Consider the following 18,671-nt stretch of genomic DNA (forward strand, 5'->3'; position numbering starts at 1 on the left):
GGATCAACCAGAATCTCATTATTGGATGGGTTCTCTGGTTATAATCAAATCTTGGTTCATCCTGATGACCAACCCAAAACTGCCTTTACTAATCCTTGGGGCACATTCATGTATGTGAAAATGCCTTTGGGCTAATGAATGCAGGAGCCACTTTCTATAGGGCTATGGATATAGCCTTTGCAAAAGAAATTCATGATTTCCTTGTGATATATCTAGATGATATTACTGTATTTTCAAAATCTGACAGTCAACATTTGGATCATCTAAGACAAGTTTTTATTAAATGCAGGAAATTTGGAATCTCCTTGAACCCCAAGAAGTCTTTGTTTGGGTTAGAAGAAGGAAAGTTGTTAGGACATATAATTTCAAAAGATGGTATAATAATAGACCCTGCAAGAATAGAAGCCATCTTGCAAATACAACACCCTATGAACATTAGAGAGTTACAAGCTTTTTTAGGAAAAATTAATTTTCTTAGAAGATTTATATCTAATTTGGCATAATTAATCAGATCACTAAACAATATGCTGAAAAAATATTTGACCATAAAATGGACTATTGAGGCTAAAAAATCCTTTGAAGACATTAAATTGGCCTTAACTAAAACACCTGTGTTAATCAGTCCTAACTTTGACAGAGATTTCATCTCGTTTTTCTTTGCTTCTGAGCACACAATTGCTGTCATTCTATTGCAGAAAAATGACCAGGGCTATGAACAGCCCAATTCTTTCTTTAGCAAATCCCTAAGAGATGCCCCCTTGAAATACAATATAATGGAAAAACAAGCATTGACTTTAGTCAAAGCCATTAAGGACTTCAGGGTATACATCTTATATTCTCATATAGTAGCCTACGTTCCAAATTTAGTAGTCATAGACATCCTAACTTAGGAGGGTCCTGATGGAAAGAAGGGAAAGTGGATTGCTACTATCTTGGAGTATGATATAGAAATCAAGCCTACTAAGTTAATCAAGGGCCAAGGTTTAGCCAAGCTCATGGCTGAATCAAAATGTCAGGCCTTGGACATAAACTTTATTGCAGAAATAGATAATGAAGAGGAGATGGTGACTCCACAAATCAGCCAGGCCTTTATTGAATCACCTTGGTATGCTAATATTAGTTATGTTTTTTAGAACTTACAAGATCCTCCTAAATTGTCTAGGACTAAAAGCAGGTTTCTAAAGATGAAATCCTTGAAATTCTCTATATTAGACAATGCTCTGTTTTGGAGAGATCATGAAGGTATTCTTCTTAATTTCTTATTAAAAGATGAATCTGACAAAGTTTTGCAAGAGTTTCATGCAGGTGACTGTGGAGGACGTCTTTACTGAAAGACCACTGCAGATAAAATCCTTAGAGCTGGTTTCTACTAGCCTACATTGTTTGTTGATGTCAAAAAATATGTGACCTCTTGTCACAAATGTCAGATTTTTGAGGGGAAGAAAAAGCTCTTACCTTTACCCCTCTAGCCAATCTCTGCTGAAATACCTTTTCAACAATGGGGTTTAGACTTCATTGGTGAAATTCACCGACTCTCCTCTGCCCAACACAAATGGATCCTCACAGCCAAAAACTACTTCACAAAATGGATAGAGGCCATACCTTCAAGGCAAGCCACAGACACTGTTATCATAACCTTCCTTGAAACCAATATTCTATCAAGATTTGGATGTCCAACTAATCTCATTACTGATAATGCAGCAGCCTTTAAATCCAAAAGAATGATAGATTTCTACAATAAGTATCTTATCACCTTGGGCCATTCTACAGCCTATTACCCTCAAGGAAATGGATTGGCAGAATCCTCAAACAAGAGCCTGGTAAACATCATCAAGAAGTTACTAGAGGACAATAAGAAAACTTGGAACAAGAAATTAGTCAATGCCTTATGGGAAAATAGATTGACTACTAAGAAATCAATTGGTACTTCTCCCTATCAACTAGTTTATGGGATGGAATCTGTCTTTCCATCCTCTTTGGGAGTACCAGTAATGAAGATACTTCAAGAATTGCAGGTTGAACCAAATAGTGTCCAAAGAAGAATCAATCAAACTATTAACCTTCAAAAAACCAAGGAAGAGGTCTATATCAGGTCTCAAGTTGTGCAGGAAAGGTTAAAAATATTTTTGATAAGAGAACCAAGATTGAAGATTTCTACCTTGGTGACAAGGTGCTCAAGTGGGATTCAAGGAGGGAAGACAAAGGTAAACATGGGAAATTTGATTTCCTATGGAAAGGTCCTTATGTCATCTATGCTTACAAAGGAAATAATGCTTTCTTTTTAAGAGAAATTGATGGTACAGAAGTAGAAGGTGGGCCAGTGAATGGTTGAATGCTAAAACACTACTTTGAACCTAGTTACTAATTGTCACTTCCCATTTGTACATATTCTATTTTCAAAAGTCTAGTTTGGATTGGATGGTGATTTTTGATGTTGAAGCTCGAAGAGAAGGCCCTAAGATTTAGAGATTTACTGTCATAAGTATCAATAATGCAGATGCATAGAGGAACACTTTGCAAGGTAATATCAACAACCATTCAAAGGCCACTAATATTGAAAGTTCTTGACATTTCACTAGAAAATGCCATCCCCAAGTGGAGCCACTGTTAGGTTCCTATACCAATAGGAGTCATAATTTTTAATGACTAAGGTTAGGCCTTATAATATTGTACATGCCTATTCTTTCTGCAAATGTTTTCCATATTAAAAAATTAAAAAATGTAAAGAGGGTGTGTCCTAAAAGAATTATCAAAGGACAAAAAGAATAAGAAAAGGTCAAAAAATGAAAATATATGAACCCCAAAAACAAAAGAGACCATGAAAGTGTGCAAGTCAAAATGCCACTACTATTTACTTTTATGCATAATAATGATTGTGTGCAGCCTGTTATTTATGCCACAATTCATGGAAATCAAATTGTTTAATCTTGATTATACCATGCTTTGAATTTTATGTTTATAGTTAGAGAATAAAATCTGACCAAACAGTTTAATCTTTGCAGATCATTAGATAGGTAGATAAAATAAAAGGAGCTCATCAGTTGAATCTGAGCCCTTGGATGATATAAGGTTAGAATTAGATAGTTTACTTTGTAAAAGAAAAGGATTGATAAGGGTTTGCTAGCCTAAATGCACCCAAATAAAATGAAGAAAAAATGGTAGGGTAAGTAGAAGAAAGGTTGCAGAAATATCAAGTGATTACAAAAAAGCACTTGTGTCATGTTTAAATACATCTTTCAAGTGGGCATAAGCAGTAAACAAAGCAAGGACAATGGCTTACAACTTGGTTTATTTAACATCCCCTCAGTCATTTCACCCCTCTACTTACTAATTTCCCATAAATAAGTTCTAAGTACTTAAATCCATTAAGTCAAAGAGGCTCAGAGCATTTCTTTGACTTTTGGAGGGACCGGAGCCTCGACTTGATGACTTATGGACAAAAAGTGTTAGAATCCCCTTCATTTCCCCTCATTAGCTCAATAAAATCCCTTTTCCTAAGGAAAAACTTCATTTTCCTAGGGAAAGTAAAGACCACCATGCAAATTCTATTTTATTCAATAAACCCACAAAAGAATTTTATCCTAAGTATTGAATGTATGTAAAGTGCGCAAAAATCTTATGTTTTACCTTTTTACTTAGGAAAAACCCACTCCGCCCATTAGATTTCATATTAATTTCTAATTTTATTATATAAATTCTCGAAATTCCATTATCCCATATTAATTAATTCCTTTATGTAAATAACCCAACCCCTAGTTTAGTTATAAGCTATACACTCTACCCCATATCTGGACAAAAGTTATTAATATCGTCTTTAACCCCGCCTGATCGCCTAAACCAGTCATCAAGCAGCGCCCGATCACTTAACCTAGGATTAATTCCTAAATTAATCCCAAACCATTGTGATTAAAACCCCTGGGCCACCCCTCAATTCCCGTTCATTTCCTCCGCGCATCTTCTCCACCTGACTACTGTATGATCATTGCCTCCATCATCCGACAGCCTACATCCATATTGGCCGAACCCAATCGCCGACCTTTACCCGCCTGATAAAGCAGTTTTCCCTGACCCCCCGAATTCTATGTGTCACGCTCTAAAGCACATCGAGTAACCCCTCCTAAAAAGCACCATCGCCATAAAAGCGGTGCGACGACCCTCCAATACTGCTTCCCTGCTTAATCGAAAAAACTACCAACTGTTCATTTGTAAATTAACCTGCCAAAAAGAAATTGTTATTTTATAAAAGGCCGAAAATCCCTCTTTTCAACCTTTTCACTCATTTTCTCTGCAAAACTGTAAAACCTTTGCGACTTCTGCAAACACTGAATTGACCAACAGACATCCAAATTCGCTACAGAAGACATTGCAAACAACCCGACTGTCCTCCCTGTCCGTACCAAAAGCGTACAAACCTCTACAGCTACCGCGAAACACTGATTCGAAGCTAATCCACCCAAATCCAGGTATTTCACCATAGAATACCACTCCCTGTTCACATTTGAAAAAAAATCGGCTTGTTAAGTATTTTCATTAAGTCAAATTTATTGAAAATACCTTAAATTCAAAGAAACATGTAGCCAAACCCTCTGATAAGTTTCCACCTTTCATTGAAAACCTTTGAATAAACCCCCAATGCCTAATTCAAATCCACAAGAACTGAATAAGGGCTACCCTTGTTGCCATGGACGTCCGACCTGTGACAACTCCACATTTGGACCTAGACCACCTTCCCCTGGCTAACAAGGACTTCCAAATAAAAGATACCAGTGCATCAGACCTCCTGCTCAAAATTCATTGCTTGAGCAGAGACAACTACCTAAACCATTCAGATGATATTAGCCTCTGGGAGTCCAATTTACCCAGATATCAGTTCCCCCAAGTGCATGTCTTCCCAGAAATTGTCCACATGTGCCATGCATGCTACGTCCCTAGCCATAGAACTATCATGTCTCATGACCAAAAGGTTTTGTTTACCATCATAGATGAATCCATAAATGAAATCTTACATTTTCAACCAGGACCCAATCTAACCCCACTCTCAATTGGGGATCTGATAGACTAGTACACCAAGTTAAATCCATCTAGATTGGCCCAGTTACTCCAAACTTTCATTGTAGAAGAAAAACACCTTCCTAAAGATCCCCCTCCATATATGTCAGCCATTTTCTCTACAAGGGGCAAGCAGATTGTGACCATGATATCATGCATTTTGGGCTACACTACAAGTGAATACATTGATGAGCTTATACTTTCCTTCATGTCCATTTATACCCCAGGACAACCTCCTGCTATTTTGTACAATTATGCTGAGTTTATAGCTGATAGGATGCATGAGAAGTTTACTAGAATGAGCAATGAAAGAGTGTTTAAATACTCCTCTGTCCTCTATCATATGTTCTTGTACTACCAACCAGACAGATTTCCTTTCACTCTCCAGAAGCTTGATACCAAGGGCCAGCCCAGGTCTGTCATTTTTTGGACCCCATTATTCCACAAATTTGGATCACCATACACTTATTTAGATTTTATAGACTCTTTTGTACATCCAATCATGGCTATGCTTACAGGAAATCCTCCACCTAGGATAAGTCCAGAAATAAAAAGGGTCCTCCAGCTATCCAAACAAACCAAAGTAGGAGATTGGTACCTGTACCAAAACCACACAGAGATAAGGATCTATGGGTGCCAGCTTGCACCATATAAACTACCCAAATACCTCCCCATGAGGTTATTTGCTTTGGAGTATTATAGGCAAATAGTGAACTCAGATGAAGTAAATTTTGTTTCAGCCAAGAAGACCCAATTTAAAGTCAAAGATCAATTGGGCCCTTTCATCTGTAATTCAAGAGAAGCAGGGGAGGAAGCATATCACATATTTCAAGAGATGAAATACCCAAAGAGTTTCATGTGGAGATATGACCCCTAGGGATTCATGACCAGACTTAGGAAAAAGGCCAAATTGGGGCCTAACATTCATCACCCCATACCTGAAATAGAAGCTTATGCCAATCAATCTGAGTGGTTGGAGAACACTCTTGTAGATAGAGATAGTACAAAGGAAGAAATTGAGAATACCTTGATTGATTTGGAGAGACAACTTGATGAGAATTCATTTCTGTAGGTACCTGAACAACTAGAAGCCACCATGAGTACCCCTCTTATCATGCAGACTCCTTAGAATGAGGAGAAAAATCTGAAAAGAAATAGAGAGGGAGCTTCCACTTCAGGAATAGACACCTCTAATCTGCAGCAAGAAACAAGCCAAAGCAAGAGGCCAAGGCTAAATCCTGCCTCTAAAAAGGAAGATACAGAAGGATCAGCACAGGTGACCAACACAGAGGTAGACAGAAGCAGGCCCACAACTCCATCTGGAGACATACAAGAGCCGTCCACATCACAGACTCAGATGTTGGAAAGGCAGCTAAGTGTGGAAGTGTCTTCATTGAGTAGACCTGCTGACAAAGACCAAGATATAAAGAATAGGTACAAAGACATTAAAATGAGGAATGAGAAGCTCAAAGCTCAAACATATGCACAATATCTGAAGCTCACTCCCACAAATCAAACAAGACTAATGTCAGCTTTTGACATCAAGGAGGGAAAACTTCAAATGTCCTTTGTCAAACATACAGCACAGCAGCCCAAGACATCTTCAGACTTCAAGAGGGTGACTTTAAAGTGTTGGCAACGGATATTCATCCCATAGACCAGATAGAACTGCATAAATAGGCTGGAGAGATGATATACTCCACCCTAACAGGTAAAGCCATAGCTGCCCATCAGCTACAAAACTCATTGAACAACATCTCCGCACAGTTTCAGTTAGAGAAGGCCTCCTCACAAGCCAAGGATACCAGGATTAAGTCTTTGGAAGACTTAGTTATAGAGTTGGGACATCATCACAAAGATATAAAGGCTACCGATCAGCTCATTAAGAAGAATAACGATGATATTGCTGCACTTAAGAAGCAATTAAAAATACCCTAGCTGCAACATCCTCAAACACTTGAAGTCATAGAGAGCCAAACTAGACATGAGGAATTGATGGACCTGGTCCTGAAACTCAATGATCAACTAAGGGAGACAGAGAAAGAATTGGACAGCTTGATCCAATTAAAACAAACTGACATAGCCACAACTTCCACAAATGTCATCCCTACAGTATCTACAACAATCCCTTCTACACTAGCAGCTTCACTAGCACCTACAACTCCACTTGCTACAGCATTGCCAGTCACAACAAAGTCCACAATAGCAGGTGCATCAGGAGAAAAAGCAGAAAAGTTTGTTAGAGCCATGCAAGAGATGTCTATTCAGGCTACATAAATGAACAGACTGAAAGAAAAGGTGGCAAGTTTAGAAACTGACTACAAACTTGCCCAAATTATGCAAAAGGAGGAGGCACAAAAGGCCAATAGAATGAGTGAAAGGCTCAAAGCTATGGAGAAAGACTTAGCATTGGAAAAACCCCTTGGGAAAGCCAAGGAACTGTTATGGGCCAATATCATTGACTCCATCAATGATATTTGGCCATCTATTCAAGTTATTTTTGAGCAGATAGAATTGATAAAAGTAGCTACACAAGCTATCCAAAAGGTCAAGGAGGAATTGGGAGACATGCTTGAGGATGCCAATAGACTCATCCATTTCCTTAACAGCAAAAACAGGTATGAGCTTCACGAGCTAGATATAGAAGACATGACTGAAACCATTTTGGAAATAAAGAAGGTCCTTTCCAAGAGGAACCTAATGCTAAACTTGGAAGAAAAGTGCCACAACATGCAGGTAGCCATTGATAGATTCATGGATAAATTCCAAATTTTGAGGGAGAAAGGATTGCCTAGTCCATTGGTCATTAATGAAAAACTTATGACATAGCTAGACTATGATAATAGACTCAGGTAGTTGGCTAAAGAACAAGCTAGCACTTTAGCTATAAAAGCACTGGCAATAGGCAAAGTTTTGTATAATACAGTTGAGAACTTATTTTTTCTCCAGCATGAGATAAAACACTTGTTCATCACTAAACCCAATTTTGCCAAATATACTGAGGCTGAAGAGACATATAGGCAGATTATGAATGTTAAATTACCTGATGCAGAATGGTGGGAAAAGATGGTTGATTTACTGTAAGAAATTTACAGTAAAAAAAAAAGGTTACTACATAGTAAAAGTAAAACAACCAGGTAAACAGATGAAAACAGGTCATCATGTATAAAGTGTATCAGTGTCAAAGAGTATCAGGTGAAAGATAAAAGTTAAAGAAGATTCCAGCGTAAGAGACCACAACAACAAGCTAGCATAAAGGGCTACAAATCCAACCATAAAAGCCAGCAACACCACAATAAAAGGGACAACATGAAACAGTTCAATAGCTGTCTCTATCTTTTTGTAAGAAGATATTTGTATTTCCTAGATTAAATCTCAAGTTAGTTTGAGATATTTCATAATAGTTTATGTATAAATACTTCATAATTCGAAGTATGAGGGGTGGATTCTTAGAAATTTCTATAGACCTTTTTTATCAAAAGACTGTAAGGTATTGTATCATTGATTGGACCAGCAAGCTGGATTAATGAATAAAGACAAGACATTTCATAGGATTCATGTGTAATGCGAAGTGCAGACAAGTATTTTCTCTTGTGTTGTTATCTTTCTTGAAGTTTTTCCATAATCTTTAATGTATCTCTGAAATCTGAATGCTATAATGTGGAATGATATCTCAGAATTTTCTTCATCGCACTCTGTTTTAACTATTATGCATTTAAATGTTTTCTGCTAATTATCTAAGTTAAGGAATTCTTGATTGCTCCTTAGTTTAGGTTGTCTCCCTGTAATCTATAACAAAGGATTCTTAATTGCCCTTTGTTTCTGATTATCCTCTGTTCCTCATTCTGATCCTGGTCCGAGAATTCTTAAATTCTCTCTCACCCTGGTTAAGACCATTTCACCCATCTGGCCCAAAGACCTGCATTGTACTCTACTAGCTTGCCCTTTGAACACTCCCTTTAGTGAGTTGATTCCAGTTCTGTTGCCTTTCTTTGACTCCATATCCCAATGGTCCAAAAACATCATTCTATCCATTTGTGTTAAGGATTCCACCATCCAACCTTCAATACAAATAAAAAACCCCCTGAACTTTCAGAACTAGCCTAAAATCCCAGCAAACAAAGCTAAATCATATGGAGAGAGCCGTCTTTGAGCCATAGGTTGGCTAGAGCCTGTGCTTAAAAGTTGGTTTGTGGTTACCTCGATCCTTTCCTTCTTCTGGAAACTTCTACGGAAAAGTTTTGAGTGATAACAGTTCCTAAGGGAGAATGTATTCTACAAGTTTGGGTACCCTAGAGAGCTAGTCATAGACCAAGGTAGCCAGTTTACCTCCAACATGATTGAAGATCTGCTCAGCCATCACAAGATCAAGCATAGGACCTCCACTCCCTATCATCCACAAGCTAATGGACAAGTGGAGGTGACCAATAGGGTACTGGAGGGCATCTTAACCAAGGTAGTCAACAACAGCAGGAAGGATTGGGCAGAAAGACTAGTTGAGGCCACTTGGGCCTATAATACCACATGGAAGACCACCACTGGATTCACACCCTATGAGTTGGTCTATGGGAAAAAGGCCTTGTTTTCCATTGAGTTTGAATATAACACATTAAGGATGGCAGTCCAACTAGATTTGGATCTCAGTAATGCACAGAAAGAGATATTGTTCTAATTAAATGGCTTGGATGAATTCAGAGTGCAGGCCCTCCTACATACAAAGATAGTTCAACTTCAGAGGAAGATATGGCATGATAAACATATTAAGGAGAAGCAATTTCAGGAGGGAAATTGGTTATTGTTATATGATTCTAGGTATAAAGACTTCAAGGGCAAGTTAAGGACAAGATGGCTTGAACCTTATGTTGTGGAAAGATGCCATGATAATGGTTCAGCACAAATCAGAACTATAGATGAAGAAGCCATTCCTTTGCCTGTTAATGAACACCGATTGAAAATTTACAAGAGACCTTTATCAAAACAAGAGTTCATTTATAATATCAATAAAATAGTGATGATGGCGGAGAAAGTTCCAGCTCCTCTCTCATCAAGTCACTGAAAAATAAAAAATAAAAAAATAAAAAATAATAAGGACTCCGGTGAAAACCTCCATGAGGTGCCTGAGTCCCATCTTTGGGTTGAAAACCTTGTGAGGTGGCCCAATGATGAAGATGAAAAAGAAAAAAGAGAAAAAGGACAAGAAAAAAGAATAAGAAGATCCCTGGGTGATAACCTTCCTTGAGGCGCCCAGGGAAAACAACTAGGGTGAAAGCCTCTCTGAGGTGGCCTAGTTGTTTAAAAAAAAAAAAAAACAAAACAAAACAAAAGAGAAAAATATATAATTTTCATTTGCAGGTGGGTGAGAAAGACAGTCAAGGAGCAAAAGAGGATCCAAAGGGAAGCTTGCCTCTCACATATTCATCTCCTCCACTCCTTGCCATGCATCCCTCCATCATTTCTATCATTTTTCCACTCCATTGCTTCAATTTATGCAAAGACTGTGTTTTCTACAGGATCCCCTATATTCCTATAGGATCACCTGAAAACCTATAGGATGATCCTGTAGGAATTACAGTGACCCAAAAAACCTACAAGAAGAAATCTAAAGGCACATGATAGGTTTTTTAGGTCCCTAAAATTCACCTTATGCATGATCTAGCACCTCACCTCATCCACCATCATCATCCCTACACTCATCATTAAAAAAAAAAATCAGTTTCAACAGTTTTTGCCAGTCTTAAAAAAAAGGGAAAATAGAGAGGAGTAAGAGCATTACCTGAGTATCCTTTGCTCTACACACTTCTACTCCTTTCCATTCACTACACCATCCTCACAGCCCCAGCCAACAACATGATTAAATAATTCTGAGGGAGAAGCAACTACAGGACATCCTGTAGGAAATCCTATAGCAGCCTATCCCACAGAATGCCAATCACACCAGTAGTAGGTCTTCACTAGGATGATCCAGGAGCTCCATAGCAGCAACAACGTTATATCTTTAGCCACAGATACCTACAAAAGCAAAGAAACCATTAGCAAACAACAAGAGGAGGAAGAAGAATGGCATGCAACAAATAAACAACGCAACACCTCTGGTCTTCGACAACTGTAACATGGCATCGAAACCACAAGTAAGTATCCCGCTCGCTCACTCATATGCATCATGTAGTCAAAATTTGTAAGGGTTACGAGATATTTGGTTTATAAGTGAAAACGTGGCCAGCTAACTTAGTCACCTTCGTTCAATCAGCACATGCAGAACCAGGTGTCCTCTCACACGTGGCTACAGTCAACTCAAATACAGAGAAGGAGTAGGAAAAAAAGTGGTTAAAATACAGATCTACGAGGTGGAAACTGATTACGAGGATTGGGAAATGATGAGGTGGTAGTGGGGACCAATGGTCCAAAAAATGGCAACGTACCTTTGCTGCCAGCACAACACCTCACCCCGAATCACCATAAGAGGAAATAAAACATCATTCCCATGCATTCATGCATTTCACCTCCTCGAAACTCCCTCACTCAAGTCGCTCTCATAACCCAAGCCACCCACTAGAAGCAAAGATCCATCATTCTGCACAAGAATTCCTACAGGAGCATGCACAAGAATTCCTACAGGATACAGTCTACAGGATACATAGAGACTGTCTATAGGATGCATAGAGACAGTCTACAAGATAGGAAGAGAAGATTTCAAGAGGGGATATCACGGGAATTGGCCACTGCAACCATTCTAAAGAGGTAGGCTCTAAAATTTCATCCCCCTTTGCAAACAAATGAACCAGGGATACTCTAAAATTTAGTGAATTTAGCAACTGCGAGAAGTGAATTACATACACAGTCAACTCTGTTTTGCTCCTACATTTGAAAAATTGTGTCAACCCTTTCATTTTCTCCTCAAGCTTCACCAGCAAGATGACAGGAGAGTTTAATAGGAGAGAGCCCACAAACACTGTGAGAATCCAACAACACCCCCATGTGCTTGAAATCTTTACAAGACAAAACTGGATGGGGTTTTTCGAAAAATTCACATGGTATGATGATGAAGTGGCTCAAGAATTTTCTCACTCTCTTACTCCACACAACAGAATCCATGCCACTGTTGTAGTAAGGGGCCTCGCTATAGATCTCACCCCAGAGCTCATTAGCAGAGTCAACACGCTTCCCCTAAGAATTCCATGCAGAAAAGAAGACAAAGGAGACAGTGAGGTGGCAAAAAGGAAATACTTTTTAGAAGGTGAAGAACCCACTGAGGACAAAAATGGAGTAAGGAGGGTGTTCAGTCAATTTATTGTCCTAAATTGCTACATAAATTATCAATCTGGGTGTCGTCAACTGATGAAGTGTAGTGCACTATATGTGCTAGATGACCCTCTTACCTCACTGTTTTTGAGTTTTAGGATTGTTTTGGGGTTTTTTACTTTTGATTCCTAATGTTCTGCAATGTAGTCTACAAAATCTTAATCTACTGCTGCTAAGAAGCTAGAAAAATGAAATGAGATCTAAAAGTTCTTTTAGGCCAAATTTGGAAGTAAAGTTTGTAAACAAGAAAATGAAAACAAAGCTTCTTTTCTTGCTATTATGATTGTTTCCAAAACATGAACTGAAAGGACTTAAAACTACTATCTACCCAATTACAAAACCAAAGCTTAAATGAGAAAATGAGATTGCAGCTATCTATGATAAACCAAAAATGAAATACTGGAAATAAGATTACCTCTACTTTCTAATCTAGTGTAGAATTAAAGCTTAATGAACAACTGAAGATGGAACTGCAGCTAAACTAAGTGAAAAACTAAAAATGAAATTGCAACTATTCTATCATGAAAGCAAGGCTAAATGAAGTATTGTTGTCACTCTGCTACATAATTTAGGGAGAACTACCTCCTTATGATAGCAATTTGAGAGTTTTCATTCTTCATAATTCTAAGAAAAGTAAACATGAAAATGCAAGGAAAGACTCATTCATAAAAAAAAACATTTCACCACTTAGTTTTAGGATTATCCATCAACTGAAAGGGTTTTTGGAAATATCCATTTATATCATGAGTTACTAAACTGATAAGAAAATGGCATTGAACAACTTAACTCAAAAACTAATGAACAATAATTGTAATGAAAGACTCATTCATAAATGCAACATTTCACCACTTAGTTTTAGGATTAACCATCAACTGAAAGGCTTTTGGAAATATTCATTTATATCATGAGTTACTACACTAATAAGAAAATGGCATTTGAACAACTTAATTTAAAATCTAGAAACTAATGAAGAGCAAATAAAATGAACTAATTTATGCTACTAAAATCAACTTAAAACTACTGATAAGAAACTAGAGAGCAATGAAAATCAAAGGACTATTCTACACTGGAATACAACTACTCTGAGTTAGTGAAAAGATAACACAAGCTGCATTTACAAACAGAGTTAGAAAAAAATTATAAACATAATGAAAAACACAATGAATGTACAACTAAACTATCAAATACAAAACAAAAATGAAATGTACCCTTGACCACGCAGGGGCCCTCTGCAAGGTCTCGGATTATCAACATGGAATCGACACTTCACAAGCGCTTCAGGTATCCATTGAAAATAGAGCATTTATATTAAAACAGAGAGCTGGTTTTTTCACACTACAAAGCGGAAATTTGCACTATTACATAAGCAAAAACTTGAACTTGTTATGTATTCTACACTGTTATTTATAGGAAAAAATATACAACTATTTGAAGAGAGAAATCAGCTACAGCAAAACACGTAGACAGGTAATGTATGCAGAATTCTTGTCTTCGGTTGCCTTGAAACATAAATCTTCTAATAGTGGCTATTGGATTTTATTTGTGCAGGTGGAAGATGAAGTCCTTGGCTTCAGGAGACTACCTCGGATCCATCACTGAGAATCGTGTGAAAAACATAGTCCTACTTTCCATAGGTTTCTTATAGTTGACTTCCCTTTGACTGGAGTCCTCCTCATCGATCTAGGCCAAATGGATAGGATGCAATCCATGCTCTGACATTTTCCAAGGTACCCATGTGGTCCCTTTCCTCTATTGACACTTGTAACATACAAAAGCGTGGAGATGGTTGCGGAACAGCTGATTAGCTGTGGAATGTGGCTGCGTTCTATAGCTGAAAGACAAAAACTTATTCAAATAACAAACATAACAATATAACTTGTAAATCACTGAAATATACTCCTTGAGGAAATGTGCAATGGATTTTGATGATTAAGGATGCATTTTTCATGGAAAAGCAAAGGAAGAAGGATGAGAAAGTTGCTTAAGAGAGAGGTAGTTTTGGAACTCAACATACCCCCACTGCGAGACTATTGCATGTCCCCATGCAATAAAAATTGTAAATACCCTCCTTTCACTGCATTTTCTCTGAGACTTCAGCCAAAACATCCAACCTCTTCTTGCTTCTCTTTGCTACAACTGCCATCCTAGGCTTCCTCATGAGGAATCTATACTTGAGGTTAATGAGAGCCCTGTTTAGCTTCTTGTTTTTCCTCTTTAATTTTCTATTCTTCTTATGCCACAGACCCAAATGAAGCATAGTGTTATCATGGATAATTTTATCCAGCTTGTTTTGTTCTTTTAAGGCTTCATTTTCCTTCTGAATATGCCTATTTAAAACCTCTAGCTCATAGATTTCCTGCTTAAGTGAGCTAGTCAAAGTCTCTTGTGATGTAGCTAGCTGCCCAGGATTGGATGAAGTCCCTTGATCTACTGATGTATTCTTTTGCTCCAATGACTCAATATAATCATAAATCTACTGTTGGATTGGGTCAATCCCTGGAGAGACTCTCTTTGGGATTCTTTCAAAGTTTTTTTGAGGAGAGTGATGTGGGCTTTGCTCAAATGAGATATTGTCTTGGGACTGAGTTGGAGTTTCTTCTCCCAAATCTATGAACTGGGCCTTTTTTGATTTTTCTTTCTTCATTCTGCCCTTGAGTCTAGAACTTCTCTTCAAACTTTGGGAGCCTATGATCTCTTCCTCCATAACCTGTCTTCTTTTCCCCTTCTCCTTCTCTTTCTTGTACTGATCCCTGATGTTGAATAATCTTTCAGAAAGTAATTGTTCATCTTCTGGTGGAGGTTCAGGAGTGTTTCTATGGATTTCCTCAACTTTTCCTTTCATCTTTCTTCTTCGTTTTGTCTGATTTCTAATCTTTATTAATGTTTCAAAGATGGGCTCTTCTTCACTACTTTTCTGTGCTGAAGTTGTAGGAGTGTTTTGAATTGTAAGACTGGTTTTCCTTCTCCTACTCCTTTTCACAGAACTTCCTTCAGGTAATTCTGGTGCATCTTGGAAAAAGTTTATGATTAGAAAGTTCTCCCATTTGTCTTCTACAATCTTTAAGTGATATTCAACTAGAATTTTTATGAGACCATGGTGATAAAGATTAGTTTCTATGGCTTCCATTTTCTTCTAAACAGTAATGGCCATTCTCCTCAAACTATTCAACAGGAAGAATGGGAGATTGATGGTTCTATTTTCAAGAAAATTCATCAATAGTCTTATGTGATACATACACATGGAACCGAATCTACCCTCGCATGTAATAAATTTTTGTACAATTAATAACATGCTACTCCATTTACCCTTAAGTGCAGAGATGGGAATTCCTCTCTTAAAAACTGAAGTGTGCATACCTGGATTTTGGACAATGACTTTCCAAGTTTCATCATGGAATTCTTTATTCTTGAACCACCTCTCTCCAACCTTTAGTAGCTCGATTGCTGCAGCAATAAAAGACTCGGTCACTGTAAACTTTATGTCACCAATATCCATGTCCATCCCATCAAATGATCTAGCAAATGACTTGGTGATCTCTTTATGGTGACCATCGAATTTCTCAATGAAACTCAGCCAACCAACTTTCTTCAACATTCCTTTCAACTGAGGATAGCCTTCCATATATTTCACTCCTATAGGTTCTGTTCTAACAATGAGACCCATCACTCCTATTCTCTGCTTTTCTTCAAATTTACCTTCACTGTCTGTGTGAAGAAGACTGTGTATATGGCAGTGGTATATGGAAGCAAAAATAGTTATAGATATGGGGATGAAATAACAGAGTATGTGGAAGGAAAACGACTATGAGTAGGAGATAAAACATATAGGGTATATGAAACAGAGAAGCTGTATGCGTGAAATAGTGCAGAAGATATATGGAATGGAGTGGCTGTAAACTGTGTGGAAAACAGAGTACTACTATACACAGAGAGAATCAGAAACAGAATGAATGATTGTGTGCTCAATGTATCCGAGTGCTTGTATACACAAGAAGGCTGCAGAAGTATAAGCGTGGAACTCGATGTAATAAAGGAACAATAGGGTTGTGAAGAGCCATATCCAATTGGGTTATGTCATGTATCTAGCCGTTAAATAGGTGTTCTTGAGAAGTACAGTGAAGTATGAGTTAAAAACGGAGATCAAATTATGAGACTGTTAGGCATTTAAGTCGGAAGGCATGGGGGAATAATCATGGCAATCAAATCTCATGATGACAAGTCAAGGAGTAGTGTGATTATACGAGTTATACAACTTATGTTTTGTATTGCTATTTGAAATAAGTTTTTGTTCTTACCTCTAGAACCATACCTTTCCGCTCGCTAACCTTTTGTTGTTTTCTTCTTCAGGTGCTTAGATGTTGATATGTCTTCAAAAGTTGTTTTCTCCTCCATTACCTGCATATGAAATTTATTATGAATTGGCCTCTTTATTCTTGAACTAATGATCAAACTGTTACTGCAGAGTCAGATTGGCTGTAGAACAGGGTCAACTATGGAACTGGAACATCTGCGGAACGAGAACAACTACGAAATGTAAAACAGAGAATAAAATGTGACTTTATGAATGAATGAAATGGAGATGACTGTGTAGATGAAAATATGACAAAATGGAAATGAAAAATGGAGATGGAAGAAATGCTGAAGAAGAAAAATTTATTGGTGGAATATGGTGGTGGAGTGGAGTGAAACTTGCAAAAGTAAAACAGAATGAAATGAAGTAAAACAATGAATTTTCAAAATGCATAATGAGTCACCATTTTTTTTGGAAAATATAGGGTGTCAGAGTCTTCTGATTTTCACCCTGTATTTTCTATATAAGCATGCCAATCAGTGATTGGTTTTCAACCTTATACAATTTTTTTTTTTTTTTTTTGATATGATGAAAAGAACAAAGACTAAGTTGGTGGAGAAGAAGGATTCTTCTTCACCAACTTCATTTCAGAATTATTTTGAAAGATCTTGATGAACTCCTCCTTTGAGATTGGTTTTTGATAAATTTTCAACCTATGACCATTCACAAGGAGAGGAGTTTGATTCTCATCTATTGTTTTGATTCTTATTACTCCATTACTGAAAACTTTTTCAATCTCATATGGCCCAAGCTAATGAGTTTGAAACTTTCCTTGAAAACTTAAACTTTAAATCAAATAATAATGCCCAATCTCCCTCTTGAAACCTTTTGTCCTTGATGTACTTTTCATGCCACTTAGCCCTCTGTTGCTGAACTAAACCAGTCCTTTGAACAACGTCTTGTCTGATTTCATCAAGTTCTTTCAACTGCTTCGGTCTATGCTTTTGAGCTTCTGATAAATCCATCCCCATGTGGACTGCCATCTTGAAAGTTTTGACTTGGAACTCTATGGGGAACAGGGCTTGCTTCCCATAAACAAGTTCATAGGGTGTATGTTCTGTTGTGTTCCTCCATGTAGTTCTATAGGCCCACAAGGCTTCAGGAAGTCTTTCTACCCAATCTCTTCTATGTAGATGCACAGTCTTGGTGAGGATTCATTCAATCACTTTATTTATAGACTCCACTTGACTATGTGCTTATGGATGATAGGGAGTGGATTTCCTATGCTTGATCTTGTACTCTTCCATAAGTCTCTCCATCATGTTGAATGTGAATTGAGTTCCCTGATCTATCACAATTTCTTTTGGAACACCAAAGCGAGTAAAAATATCCTAAAAAAGAAAACTAACTACAGATTTTTCGTTAGCAAAAAGTAATGCTTTGGCTTCTACCCATTTGGTGACATAATCAGTGCATACCAATATATACTTTTTCTACTTGGATGGAAGATTAATAGGTCCAATAAAGTCTAAAGCTCATTTTTCAAAGGGTTTGATAAGTACCTGAGGTTGTAATGGAATTTCATTTGAGGGGGCAGGTCTCCCTACCCTTTGGCAGTTGTCGCACCTTTTGACATATTCTTTAGCATCTATGAAGATGGATGGCCAATAATATCCTAAATAAAGGATTTTATAGGTTGTCCTCTTGTCAGCAAAGTGACCACCACATGGCTCATCATGACATGCTTTGAGAATATCAAGCATTTCATCTTCCCTGACACACCTTCTGATCATAAGATCTGGTCCTGTTTTATACAATTCGTTAGTGATCCATGAATATCTTGCACTATTTTGAATAATCTTTTTTTTCTCTCTAGGAAATAAATGTGAAGGTAACTTCCCTGTGACCAAGTAGTTACCAACATCTGCAAACCAAGAAGTTTGAGTAGTTATTGCAAATAAATATTCATCAAGAAACTTATCCTCAACCGGACAATCTTCTTTGATATTCTGAATCCGAGACAAGAAATCAG

General features: G+C 37.6%; 1 pseudogene; it reads right to left on the minus strand.

Annotated features, from left to right (window-relative positions):
* The window catches only part of LOC149216652 (non-structural maintenance of chromosomes element 4 homolog A pseudogene), a 28,037-nt pseudogene extending 12,025 nt beyond the window's left edge, over positions 1-16,012 (minus strand).
* Between the last annotated feature and the right edge of the window lie 2,659 nt (positions 16,013-18,671).

The sequence above is a fragment of the Pinus tabuliformis genome, chromosome 1_1 (genome assembly GCF_031772625.1).
Source record: "Pinus tabuliformis cultivar Carrire ecotype Pingquan chromosome 1_1, CPIR1, whole genome shotgun sequence".
In the NCBI taxonomy this organism is placed as follows: domain Eukaryota; kingdom Viridiplantae; phylum Streptophyta; class Pinopsida; order Pinales; family Pinaceae; genus Pinus; species Pinus tabuliformis.